The sequence below is a fragment of the Thermobia domestica genome, chromosome 6 (assembly GCF_964235325.1).
Source record: "Thermobia domestica chromosome 6, izTheDome1.hap1.1, whole genome shotgun sequence".
In the NCBI taxonomy this organism is placed as follows: domain Eukaryota; kingdom Metazoa; phylum Arthropoda; class Insecta; order Zygentoma; family Lepismatidae; genus Thermobia; species Thermobia domestica.
In genome coordinates, this window is record NC_137459.1 from 300448540 (window position 1) to 300463034 (window position 14495).

Sequence of the window (14495 nt, forward strand, 5' to 3'; positions counted from 1 at the left end):
AGTTGGAATAAACAGTAAGTTTGGGAACGCGATGGCTCAGTGGTAGAGCAATCAGCTCTGATGTGGGATCCCTAGTTTTATCCCAGGTTGCTCCAAGGGGCCTTCTGGTGAACAAGCACCGTGTGACAGCGGCTGCTGGTGGTATTGGTTGCATAGTTGTAAAACCGCATATTTTCCCTAACAACAAAAAAATGTTTTTAAATATTAAAGTAGTGTATCAGTAAAAACAAATCTTTGTTTTCCACAAGATAACTTTTGAATGAATGAAGGCAAATGTTTTCCTTTTTTTGTAGTAGTAGTAGTAGGTAGTTAGATAGATTATCTAAGCCGATTTTATTGCTGAAGTCATTTCGTTAACATCTTCACGGGTGATGGTGGCTCGCCATATTCCATTCATTCATAAATATACATTTTGCCTAACGCTAACATATAAACTTCAAACCACTTAAGAGTTATGGATTGCATAATCATCTGCAGGAAACTACGTATTTTACATTTCTAATCCTATAAATGCACCATTTGTTCATAAAGTTACTTTGTGCGTGATCTCTGCAGTTTACTGTCTTTGACAGAGTTTATTAACATTTTAACTTCGAAAAGCAACTGTAGAGTTTGACTTAGGATAGTGTACTTTTCCTGTCTTTCTCGGCTGTTGGTGCATTCCTTTGCGCGCTAAATACAGTTGCTAGAAAGTACAGTGGGAATTTAGATATGAAGACCACAAGGAACATGTAAAATTGAGAGTTATCATATTCATATCTCACAAATAACAAAAAATTATGATAAAATCGCTAAGACTGAATTTACAATAAAACGTAAAATTTACTGTTAATATAGAAAAAAATAATATATTGACCTTAAATCTTTAGTCTGTTAGGGCCTTATGCAGAGCCGTTCTGACACGTGATTAGTGCCATACTAAAGAGTTCGACTAACATATGCTTCCTGCAGTAGTCAGGCCTTTAGTATGACGCTAATCATTTATCAAAACGACTCTGCATAAGGCGGTTATTGTCTTGTGTAATATGGACAACCTTAATCGTTTAGTAGAAGTTCCTGCATAGTTACTACGATCACGCAAACTTTTTCCAGCGGTTGGCATTTACCAAATGAAATTTAAACTTCTAGTGTGTGATTCTTTTTAATGTCTATCAGAGTTTATTCACTTATTTAATATATATATATATATATATATATATATATATATATATATATATATATATATATATATATATATATGGTTTGTAATCTATTTCCAAACAGCGAACTGCAGCACCGTTGCTCAGTGGTAAATGCTTAGCTCTGGTCTGTGGGGTTCCTAATTTGATTCCTACCCAAGTAAGCTCATGGTGGGCAACATCATGTCCGTGGGTATTCTCGAGTACTCTTGTTTCCTTTCACATTCTCATTCCACTAATTATTCCATTCTCATTCATTTGCCATAATCATCCGTCTCCTTAGTCTAAAGAGCATAATCATGGGACGTTAACTGAAAGATATTTTTCAGAGTACATTTAAAAACTGCATGTAATGCTCTAAAGCAGCATTTCTTTAATCTTTCATTTTTGAAATAGAGGCCACTTTCACTAGTCAGAATATTGTATGCACCTCTACTCTTGTCCTCTTTGTAAGCAAATCTATCATTTAAAAAAGAAAGATGTTTTTAGCTTATATCAGTATAGGGCATAGTGCACCAGTGTACTTATACCTTTAAAATAATATTATTTAAATTCCCCTAATTTTATATTGGCATTAAGTAAAGAAGTGTACATTAGTTTATTTTCTTTCTAAATATAATTGAAGGCTTTGGTGAATATTTTATAATAATTATTTATTGCTCTTAAGCCTTCGGTCCTCTGTACACTATAGGCTAAAAGCTATAACCGTGCTTTAATTAAAAGTTCTAATTCTTTATATTAATGCTAAATCTAAATATAGTTATTGTCTGTTAATGGCAGTATTGCTTCTTGTGGGTTGGAGGTAAATCTAGTTAAATATTGCACTGTCCTAAAGGTAATCGACAGGGGAGCACCCACATGGAGTCCACTGGGTCCGAACTCCCCCAAAATTTCCTAACTCAACATAATTTGTACACTTTCGAAACAAAATATATATCGAAGTGGAAGATGGTTTATACACCAACCGAAAGCACTAATGACGCCTATTACGCAACTGTAATAAAAAATTTCCGAATGCATATACTGTGCGAGTTATATGAATATACAGGGTGTCCAGAAAGTACGTTGCCACCCTTAGAAATCGCAAACGGTAAGACAGATACCAAAACAGGAAAACACGTGTTTGATCATTTATAAAGTACAACGTATCAAAGCAAAAATCGTTGCCTCAGGGCCACCCGCAAGGTCCCAGGCGGGGTCCTACTCAAAAATTACAAATGATGACAGGATTAAGTAGCATATCGTTGAAAAGCTGTTGGGAAATGAAAGAAGACGAAACTAGTCTCGACTCTCTAAAATTATCATGTGCAAAATGGCAGCCGGTCAAAATGTCAGCAGAAACGTCATTGTAAAGTCTATGGCCACCCTCATAAATATGAAACAATGCGACAGATGTCAAAACAGGAAAACACATGTGTCATCATTTCGAAAGTAGAATGATCGAAAGTAAAAATATTTGTACCAGGTTCTCCGCAGGGTCCCAGATGGGATCCTACTCAAAATTTTTAAATTTCAGCGGGGTGAAGTAGCATATTGTTTAAAAGCTGTTGTTAAATGAAAGCAGATGGAACAAGTCTGGACGCTGTACGATAACACTGTGCAAACATGCTGCGCTTTAGTTCTTTTTTCTATAGTCGGGTGTTCGTTTGTTTTCACTTTAATTCTTGTACGCAACGTGAAGAAAGGAAATGCGTCTAGCCTACTATGAGATTCTGATTTTCGGAGTTCATTAAACATGCATATGACTCGCACCGTACATGCATTCGGATCAATAATATTACAGTTTTTTAATTAGCATAGTTAATGCTTTCGATTAGTGTATAAACCATCTTCCAATTCGACATACGATCTACGTCCCTGTTCATTTTTCTGTTTTTGTCGGTTCTTTTTTCTTTCTTTACACATTAATTGTATGTTTTCCCGTTTTCACTGAATAGTGTATCAGATCGCATCGGAAATAGTTTGAATATAATCTGAAACTGATTTTCTAGAGATTTGTGTTTGACAAAAGCGCTAAATCGTAGTTCATTTTACATGCACAGTGAATAACTGCTTCCATACACATGTAGTTTAATTTAAAAACAGCTTTCAAACAATATTCTATTCGACCCCCTTGAAATTTAAAAATTTTGAGTAGGACCCCGTCTGGGACCCTGCGGAGGACCTGGGACAAATATTTTTACTTTCAATCATTCTACTTTCAAAATGATGACTCACGTGTTTTCTTGCTTTGACATCTGTCGCACTGTTTCATATTTATAAATGAATGAATGGGGATTAATGGGGACGTCAGCAACGAGCGTTTCATATTTATGAGGGTGGCCATAGACTTTACAATGACGTTTTTGCTGACATTTTGACCGGCTGCCATTTTGCACATGATAATTTTAGAGAGTCGAGACTTGTTTCGTCTTCTTTCATTTCCCAACAGCTTTCCAACGATATGCTACTTGATCCCGTCACCATTTGCAATTTTTGAGTTGGACCCCGCCTAGGACCCAGCTACTAGCATTGGGACAACAAATTTTGCTTTGATACGTTGTACTTTTAAAATGATCGAACACGTGTTTTCCTGTTTTGGCGTCTGTCTTACCGTTTGCTATTCCTAAGGCTGGCAACGTACTTTCTGGACACCCTGTATATTCATATAACTCGCACAGTATATGCATTCGGAAATTTTTTTATTACAGTTGCGTAATAGGCGTCATTGGTGCTTTAGATTGTTGTATAAACCATCTTCCACTTCGATATATAATCTCCCTCTCTTCCCTTGTAAGGTATAGGTCTTTTTTATTCAGCATTTCCTCTTGTAACTCTTGCGTTTCATTTTTTTGTTCATTTTTATGGTCAAGTGGCCAAGTAACACGTCTGCTTTCTTTGTGCCTGGCCCAGAAATGAAATTCCCGATTGGTGTGATTGCCTCAAAAATAAAGACACTAAAGCAATTGATTGAATCTCACTTTTAACAGCAGATCCCGTCCCATATAATCTCGGAGTTGATAATGTACGTGAAACTCCAATCGGTCATTGAATTAACCAATAATTACTCCTTTTGTTTTAATACAATGAATGCCTTTGGTCTACGTGATTTCGAGCCAGGCCCGTAGCCAGGGAAAGGCTAGAGGGGCACTGCCCCCTCTAAAAATAACGCTGAAGAGAATTTTCAAGCTGACTGAAAACCAGTGAAATTCTTGCAATTATATTTAGCAAATTAAATTCAACTTTGCGAATTCTACTCATTTCTGTTTATATGTTTCTTGCTAGATGTATCAAACATCTTTCATTGCCTTTACCCATTTAAAGAATTTCAAATCATACCCTATTACTGCAACCATGACAAGCATCCAAGGATATTGGGTGCGCTTCCAAACAATAGTATCATAGTCCACAACGTTAGTTGTGAATATTAATAAACTATAGTGTCTCGCTTATTTTAGAAGCTAGAAAATTGAGTGCAACGTTGAATAAAACATATACTTCTGTTTTGTATTGATATAATCTAAATTTGCTGTAATATAATTTTGTTCTAATGTGTAAAAGATAAATACTTCAATTTTAATTATTAATATGAAACAAAATACCTCACAAAGAGCTTGTGTTAAGCACACAAAAATGAAACAAAAATTTACGGTTTCGATAATACTATATATATATATATATATATATATATATATATATATATATATATATATATATTCTGTAAATAATAAATAAATGTACAAATGTAATGCAATTGTATGGTGTTCATTGATGTCTTTGTCACTGCCCCCTCAGTCTTCATTTCTGACCCCCTCTCTAATAAGTCAGGATGGCTATGGACCTGTTTTGAGTTCAGCTTTACATATAGATTCATTGAAGACTTATTTCTCCTCATCTCCTTTGGTTTACATACTACAAAATTATTCTCTATCCTGCACTTCTTTCTGGCCTCTCGCAATGTATCAGTTACCGTTAACTTGTTGGCATTGAAGCTGCATAGATCTCACTTAATAAATATTAGAATCAGATGTTATTAAATTGTCATAATATACAGAAAAACATAACATTTTAGGTACAATAAAATACTGTTTTAGTAAAAATTCATTATTTGTCCCAGGTTGGCAATGATGTTTCACTTTTATTAATTCCTTTGGAAGTGAGCGTTAAGTAACATAATGCTAACAATAGCTAATATCGGATGAAAGAAAAGAGGAAAACAATGGTGTTAGTAGTCACTTGGTATTCTGATCATGTTTACGAATATTTTTGTGTCATCTCCGGATGAATGGAACGTGACTGTATGTTGGTAGATGTATACACCTTTCTTTGTTTACCATATCATATTTTATATTTGTTTCAGGCTTAGCAATATTTTTCTGTGAAGAAAAATAGAGCCAACATTCTCGAAAAAAGGTATTAATCCACTTATCCAATCAGTAACTTGTTAGTGACGCAGAGTGTTTTGCTGACCCGTGCCTTTGGAATACCCAATAAGGTGTACAAGGAAGTTGCAAACATTCATCTAGAGACGAACCCTGCAGCGGTGATTCACAGTTGATGCTCAAATTCGTAAGTAGGATTTGTTTTCTTATGGAAATAAGTAGAAATTCTAAGCTTGTAGTAAATATTCTAGTAAGCTATTATAAATGAAAGTTTTGTAAGATTAATATGTGTTTTTTAAATGTGCTGACACACACTTGTCTACGTACATGCACCTTATTTTATTTTCAACTTGGTTCTAAGTTTCTCGTATATGCAGTTTTCCTTATGACTTTCTTACCTCTGTAAGTGTTGCCATCTTACCTATTGCTCTACATGAGTTGCAACAATCAAACCGACCTAGTTTTTTTAAAAATAAAATTTCTTGAATGTTAGCCACATAAATGCAAACGTCTACTACATGAATCAGAAAAAAAAATCCACTCCGTAATGAAACGTCGTCTTAACCCAATTAAAGCAATGAACAAGTAACATATACAGTACATATAAAGGTGAATAGTACATATAGAGTGTGTTTCTAACACACACCACAAATCTTCAGGAACGGAGGGATTCCTGGCATTAAGGAAAACTACTTACGCCAACGTGTTTTCAGACATGTTTATTTAGGATTGTGAGTTTTCTTTTAAATAATAATTTGGTAGCACCATAATTTTATAACTTCCTGAACTATCGTATCTTAATAAAGTTAAACTTAGTTTTAGTTCTTATAATCAACAAGCATAGATGACAAAATTTAAAATATTATAATAAAGAAATCAATTTTCTAAATATATCCCAGTAGGGACACTCGGTCGCAAGGGTGCGAAAGCCTTTTTACGACAGCCATCCTGAGTAAGGTTTTTTCCTGGGTTTTCCTCATTTATACCAGGCAAATGACGAGATGGTACCTAAAATAAAAGTCATAGTCCGCTTCCTTCGTTTTGGATTTTCTGTATAGTGTGATGGCCGAGAGACGTTACCCCTCATACGTGACGTGCTTAAAAGGTCATAAATGTCAATAAATTAGAAATATACTTCCTAATCCTAATCCTAAATATTTTCCTGTGTCATACTGTGATACTGTCAGCACGATAACGGGACTAAAAAACAAAATATCGTTTTCAAGGTCTCAAGCTCAAATATATTCAAAAACTTATAAATAGTTCAATAGTTTGTGTATGGAATTCACGAAATTGATATTATTTAATTTATATTATTTCAAATTTCCTTAACTTTCTCTTCTTCAAGTGGTGCATAAGAAACATACATAACACAGCTTAACTGCTGATTTTATGGATTAGTCTACAAATTTTAAAGCAAGGTGTAATATTGTCATAAAATTACAATGATGATAATAATTTGATGTGTAAAAGTTACTAAACACTATCAGCGATATTTTTAAGTACTGAGGAAATGATTGAACAGATCCCAAAATACCTAAAACATTACTTCAGAACATACATTAGTAGAGGTTGCTTTTTTGGGGGAGGGGGAGCAACTGTAGTGGGATCTTGCACTTGTTGCATGTCGCGCGCGTATTCTGTTGAATTGGAAAATATGTAATTTACGTAATATTTAACTACACTAGCTATGTCCAAACACTAACACACAAACACAAGTTTATTACCGAAACATTTACATTTTCTAAAAAGTGTTCATTATTAATGAATTCTTTCACTAGGTGATAGACACCGAGACTATCCCCACGACCCTCAGAGTAGGACAAGGGGTGGCAATTGCCCACCCATGGATTTTCTAAGTGGATTCTGTTTTTTTTTTTTTTTAATATGTCAAAACGAATTTGGTTACTGACAAACTATAGTACTCAATATATTTATAAATACTACCGTATATTTACTATAGTTAATAAGTTTATTGTTATACATAAAGTTATACTGTTTATAATTGTTATTATACATTAAGCATTATGTGTACGTATATATCAAGTTGCATGTATATTCACTACTGCACGTGTTTGTCTGTCTTCCCTCCCCCCAGCCTTCCTGGAAGAAAGCCTGCGGGCGTCCCTGAAGCTACAAAATACACACAATTAATTCAATCTTTGCTGCATCATTATACTGTGATTTTTTTTTCCTTAAAGCTCGGGAGAGACTTTTAAAGTCCATACAGTTCACTATAAGAGATAATATGCAATTTTTTTCTCCCTTTGTTTACAATATTGTAGTTCCATTGCATGCAATCTGGAAATAATATTTGTTTGCTTTATAAACATGGCAGATGGAATTATTTCGATGTAGGTTGCTGCTAGTGTGGTATTAGTTGTTGAAGAAATGAAGAAAAATAAATAATTCTTATCGTAAACAAAATAATAACTAAAAGTTTGAATGAAAGGGAGAAATGTGAACAAGATTAGTTAAATATGCTTCAAAGAACTCACTCTTTATTTATTTAACGAACTCACAGATCCAATCTGGGAGGTCAATTTATTCTGGCTTTATTAACAATCTACAACAACAAAGGCAATGGGAGGGTCCAGGGTTTATGTTTAAAGATATCATCCCACATTCGACTAGTGTAAGTGAGGAAAATTCTAGGGAAAACCTTAATCGGAATTACTTTACCGGATACGAACCCAGGACCTCCCAATTCCAAAACAAGAACACTAACTACGACAGAACTATTTATAAAATTTCTTCGTTGATTATAGAATAAAGAATCAGAACACAATGTACCGATCAAGTATTGGGCTACAAGAGCAGTGCATTTCTGTTTCAATTTCAGTTTATCACAGTAACCTCTATACAGTATTTGCATCTTCCCTGCACTTCTCGTGCTGTCTTTTTTTTAAAATAATGTGTTTGTATCTCCATGATATTAACAGTAAATATATGTAGTACATCTTTCAGAATTTCAATCTGGTTTTCTGTGTTTAAGCTGGTGATATAGTGCTTTAATTTATAATAGCATTTTTGGGTAACAAGTCATAATCATGGGTCTTAAAAGAAATAATTTATTTAAAGATATAGGTATAAAACAAACATAATCTTAATTTGGTCCGTCAAATTTCAGTTTAATATTACGTTCTGCGAGGAAGCTATGCGAGGAAAGGACCTATAGCTTAACATGGGAAACAAGTAAATTACAAGATTTAACTAGAGATTTTCGATGTTGATTAATACGTTCGACTTGTAATTAAGTAAAATATTTGCAATTCTGAAGTAAATATGTGAAGTGCATTGTTGTTCAAGCGCATTTAACAACACTCAAAACATTTTTGTCATCTTCATTTTTTCCCGAAATTGTTATGACAGACTAAATTCGATCAGTATACAAATCGAACATAAACATTGCCTATGATTACAGTCAATTCAGAATGTTAGCTAGTTAATTTTTTTTCTTTCTTTCAAAAGCAAGCGTTGATAGCTTAGTCAGATTCAGCAATATACTGGATGCCGGGAGGGTGTAATTCTTTACTTTTAGGACAGGGATGCTTGAAGTGTGAAGTGAAATATTAGAATAAAAACTATTATACCAAACCATATATTTCATAACATCGGAAAGAACAAAGTAAAGTAAGTAATAGCATAAATGTTACGCTCTCTCATCTTCTGCATCTCAATATCCTCCCTAATAAACCAAGAAAATTCATGAACCAAGTGATTATCGTGTTATGTATATACAAAAAGCATGCGTGGTTTTGTGTTAGAACATGTTGAGAGGTTGAGATTGTTGTTTGGACTTTAGGTTAAACTATGAGTCATTTATCATATTGGCTTGTCTGATTTTTTTTTTCTGATGCCTATCGCTCTTATACTAGTTCCACTCCAGTTCAACTTTCCTGTAAGTATTTCAATAATTTTCCGTATCTATTACCCCGTATTCCATGCCTAGAGCGGGAGACCTGGGTTCTATTCCCGATGAGAGATGTTGTTCGGATCCCCCTGTTAAGTTGTAGTTCCAGATCTCATATGGTCTCGCTGCTGAACAGGACGCAAAATTATAATCAAAAAACCAACCACGCTCAATGCTAGATGGGGGTGTTTGCCTAGAAAAGACGAGTAGTGTTTCGGATACTCGGTCTCGTCTCGTATAGTCTTCGTCCTGAACTGCAAGACATGTTAAACTACGATTAACCGTCCAACCAGTAGATTTCTCCTACTGCTTTTTAATGCTTTCAATAAAAACTAATTTCTTTTCTCGTATGTTCTCGAGTAGCCAATCGGTTAACGTTGTCAAGTCAGAGGGGTCTGGACAAAAGGGCGAAGTCAGAAAGGCCAGCGACAAAAGGGCCCCGATCATAAGGGTCCAAGTTAGAAGGATCCCGTAACAAAAGGGCCCCACGACAAAAGAGCTCGGATCAAGGAGTCTCCACGACAAAGGGCCTCTCGTCAAAAAAAATCCTGAGATGTAGCATGATGAATCTAAAAAGTATAAAAATGCTTACTAGATTTTTAAAAAATTGGGTGGGGGACAGTACCTAATTTATTTGTGTTGAAAGAACATACATGCGGACCTCTATACAGGGTTAATCAAAAGTATTGCGACAGTCCAGTAATAACAATATGATTCGACATAAGAAAATCAAATTTTGCTAGCGAGTATTGACGCGGAAACTGCATTGAATGAGGGTATAGACCTCATGGCAGACCTTGGATTTTGCAATATTGGATATTATACATTTTTTTTTTTTTTTAATGGAAAGACGTGTGTTTGACACACCAATTTATGCTACAATCTTCTTGCAAATGAGAATATGGACTTATTTTTCTTAATCTATCCTTATTCGTTTAAGATAGGATATGCTACGTTTGAGATTTGTATCTAGTAGACGAAAGTATCTGGATAGGTCATTAATAACGAAACGCATGAATGAAGGAAAGGAAAAGGTTATAAGTGTGTCTTGGCGTGTAAACTGCATTGAAGATGTGAACATCATAGCAGCCATCTTACATTCCGCCATATTTGAAAATGAAATGAAATCTTTGAGTTTTACGTCCCACGATTATGCCGGCAAGGCTAAAGGAGACGGTGGTGATGAGTAGACTTCGGATCGATATGCACTTAAAAAAACAGCAAAATATGCGTGCAAATATGCGCTAAAAATCACGAAAATATGCAAATATGCACTAAAAAAGTAAATATACACCAATCAAATGCTAAAGTTAAATGAAAATTCTATTATCTTTAGAAAAAAAAAGTAACTATAATGCATTCCTGCTACAATACCAACTATGTAGTTTTCGGTATTTTCTGACAAAATCCTGCATTTGTCAGTCAAAACATTGCTGTACATCATAAATGTTCCTTCCGTATCACGCGGGTCGTTAAGGGACGTATTTCAAAGAAGCAATGTTACTTGCCGATAAATCTGAAATTCGTGCGTCGTTGTTTCCAGGAACACTTTATTTACGTTAGACAAGAATTTTATGTCAAGATTTTCCGCGTCAATTGATTGTGCTTTTCGAAAAAATGCTTGTCGAATCGGTATTGGCGGAATCTCTTTCGTTATTGAATCAAAAAGCTCAACTGAACTATTAAGTCCTAATCATCGCTCTTCTAATCTCGTTATAATCTTTAAAATTGAATTGAAATAAGTATTGAAAAACGCAAGTGATCGCTTCTGTTTTCAGCTCCACAAGCGTCTACGGCTTCTTAAATACATTTGGTTTCTTTCTTTGGGTTCAAATAACTCAGTATGTGAAATTAAAACACACACACACACACACACACACACACATATATATATATATATATATATATATATATATATATATATATATATATATATATATATAATTTACAAATAATAATATTAGAATGCACCAGGCCAATTATCTGTGAATAAAGAATAAATATACTGAAAAGTAAATAAGTATTTCTGGCATAAGCATATAGTAAACCTGCCTAGCGAAATTGAACAGGACTCGCAAAAAGAATCCTGCACAATCTTTATGGAAATTAGATTTCGGCGCAAATGCTCGAAACCCTGATATGTTGTAGATATTGTTATCCTGAGAGAAAGTCAATGGCTACAAAAAACAACCACTGACCGTTTGGTCACTACAGGACCACTTTTTGAAAATAGCAGAAGGTAATGGTATTCTGGATTTCGGTGGAATTACTTAAAACCGTGATATGTTATATATATTGTTATCCTGAGAAAAAGTATCAATGGACACAACCACAAATCACTGACCGTTTTTCCACTACAGGGCCACTTTTTTAAAACGGCAGAAGGTAACAGTATTCTGGATTTCGGTGGAATTGCTTGAAACCATGATATATTGTAGATATTGTGATCCTGAGAAAAAGTCTCAATTGGCACAAGCACCAATCACTGACCGTTTGCTCACTACAAGGCAATTTTAAAAATGGCCTAGTATAACGGTGTTCTGGATTTCGGTGAAAATGAATGAAACTGTGATATGTTGTAGATCCTGTCATCGTTAGAAAATGTCTTTACGGGCATAATCATCAATCATTGACCGTTTGGGCACTACTGGTCCACATTTTTAAAAACAGCCGAGTATAACGTTATTTTAGATTTCAGTGGAAATGAATGAAACTGTCATACGTATGTTGTAAATGTCATGTTCCTGAGAAAAGGTGTTAATTTGTAGCTAACGAGCAAAGTTAGGTCAGTCGATAGAGCGTTTGTTCGCATTCGGAAGGTTCGGCCCAGGCCGGTCATTTTCTCTACGACTTCCGGGGCTTTCGTTTGCCCCGTATGATAAATATCGATATGTTACCTGTGCCTAAGACCCCGGCTATTTGTAGCGATCGCAAAGCGCATTTATTGCTCATGCGTAAGCTTGAAATACGCTGACCATGTATTTAAATCTGAGCGGCTAAACATGAACGCGAAAGCAATAAAATTGCTGAGAAAACGCTGGCTCCAGCGTATTTGGTGCGGGTCGGAACAATAGCCCGCCTGCTGTTTAAAAGATTTCAAAAGGAATGACAGAAAGGAAAGACGTGTTGCCAGGCAAGGGGATTGTAGCAAGAAACAGCTGCTTGGAAGACGCTTTGTGCAGAGATTGGAACTCTGCTATTATAATGTATGTGTGTGTATAACAAAAGAAAATTCACAAAAATAGAAGGAAATTCCGAAAAATTAGCTAATCACAGAAAAATCTATGTAAAACGGTGATTTCTCGTGATACACTTGATTGACTGTTAGCTGGTGCCATGGTAATCTATAAGCAAAATATTTGGCTTTAGGCAAAAGATGAAACAACGAAATAACTTGAATTTGAGCCCCTATCTCCGAAGCTCGAACTCCACCCCCAAACAGATAACCACAAGTGTAATCACAAAGAGAAATTTTCAGTTGCGTTTGAAAACGTGTCCTGTGTACATCTCCAATCATGATTAGTGTGTTTAACACAGAGGCGTTTATAATCGAAATAAAAAAAAGGCCATGCCTATATAATTTAAGAGATCCGAACTACATGAATCGCGACTTAAAAATAAAAATGTGGAGAGAAGTGGCTGCGATATTTGTTCCAGACTAGGAGGGAATGGAACAGAATTCTCAGAATGAAGAAGGAAGAATATTCTTATTTTATGATTTCATTTAATACGTTAAGTAGAGCTACATCGAGCTAAATTGTATGTTCACTATGAATAATAATAATAATAATAATAATAATAATAATAATAATAATAATAATAATAATAATAATAATAATAATAATAATAATAATAATAATAAATACTTTGTTACAGTTGTGCCAACTTCCAATATACCTAATATATACCAAACCTTAAGGCGCAACAGCCCGAAAGGGTCAGGGCCGGCTATGCGGCATTTTATGGGGTGGATATGTTAGATGATGGAACAATTGCCCTTAGATGGTCTAAGCCATAGATGTGTTCACAAGAGAAAGGCGGAAAATGCCACCTCTAATAGTTTGGTACTTAGGTATATCGAAAATGTTTTAAAGACCATAATTTTAAATTGGGATTCAATACATCTTATTCTCTTTCCAGTCTTTGAAATGACCGAAAAACTACGTTGCCAAATTATTTCGAAATTTAGTTTTGTAAAACAAACACATAATGTTTCAGTTTCCAGACATTTCTTTCCATGCAGCTTAGAAATATTCCCGGGAAAGATATGTAATTTTATTTTATTTATTTATTTTAACTGCAACTGCTCGTGTTTTATCAACTTTGTTCTGAAACTGAAAATAAGGTGCTAAAATTGGTAGAGAGTAGGAATTTCAGAATTAGCCTAAATCATGAGAAGAAAAAAAATTAAAAGATTAAACCAGAGAATTGGTTAAAAATATCATGATGTAAATTTTATACTTGGTGGCTTGGAATTTAGCGGTCCTTTCAGCACCGAAGCTATACAAGATGTGAACCTACAGTTTAAGGTGGAATCTAAACAACCTTTATGCGCTGAAACTTTTCAATGATCTCCCACAGGATTCGAATCCGGAACCCCATTCTCCAAAGGCACGTGCATAGCTAGTAAAGTATAAAGTAGTGTAAATGTTGGAATTTATTGATTGGGGTCTAATATTTGTTTTCGATACAGAGGATATCTTAGAAAAAAATGTCTCTTGCTCCGTCTCTTTCGACTATATCAGCGAGGCTACATCAGACGTGAACTACAGCTCAACGTGGGACCCTAACCTAGGGTAACCATCCGTTCACTACCATTCCCGGTGTCCCGAAAAATTTTCCCGGGACGCCAAAATGTCCCGTATTTACGTACACTGGGTACAAGAAACTTTCCAATCTAAAATTTCCTAATTTATATTATTATTTTCTAAGCTATGTAATTATATTGGAATATGTCTAATTACTGAGCAACGTCATTACGACGTTTGCGATATTGGATGTGGTGGTTGCACTGTTTTCCCTCCTAGGCCTCCCTCTCAAGAC

At 34.9% G+C, this 14495-nt stretch overlaps 1 protein-coding gene across 3 annotated transcripts in view; it reads left to right on the top strand.

Moving 5' to 3' along the window:
- The window catches only part of LOC145688532 (glycerophosphocholine cholinephosphodiesterase ENPP6-like), a 262722-nt gene that overhangs the window by 144315 nt on the left and 103912 nt on the right, over nucleotides 1–14495 (top strand). For all 3 annotated transcript variants that reach the window (XM_081762907.1, XM_081762906.1, XM_081762905.1), the window contains exon 2: nucleotides 5518–5726. The gene's annotated coding sequence lies outside the window, so the exon portion shown is untranslated. The remainder of the gene's footprint in view (nucleotides 1–5517; nucleotides 5727–14495) is intronic.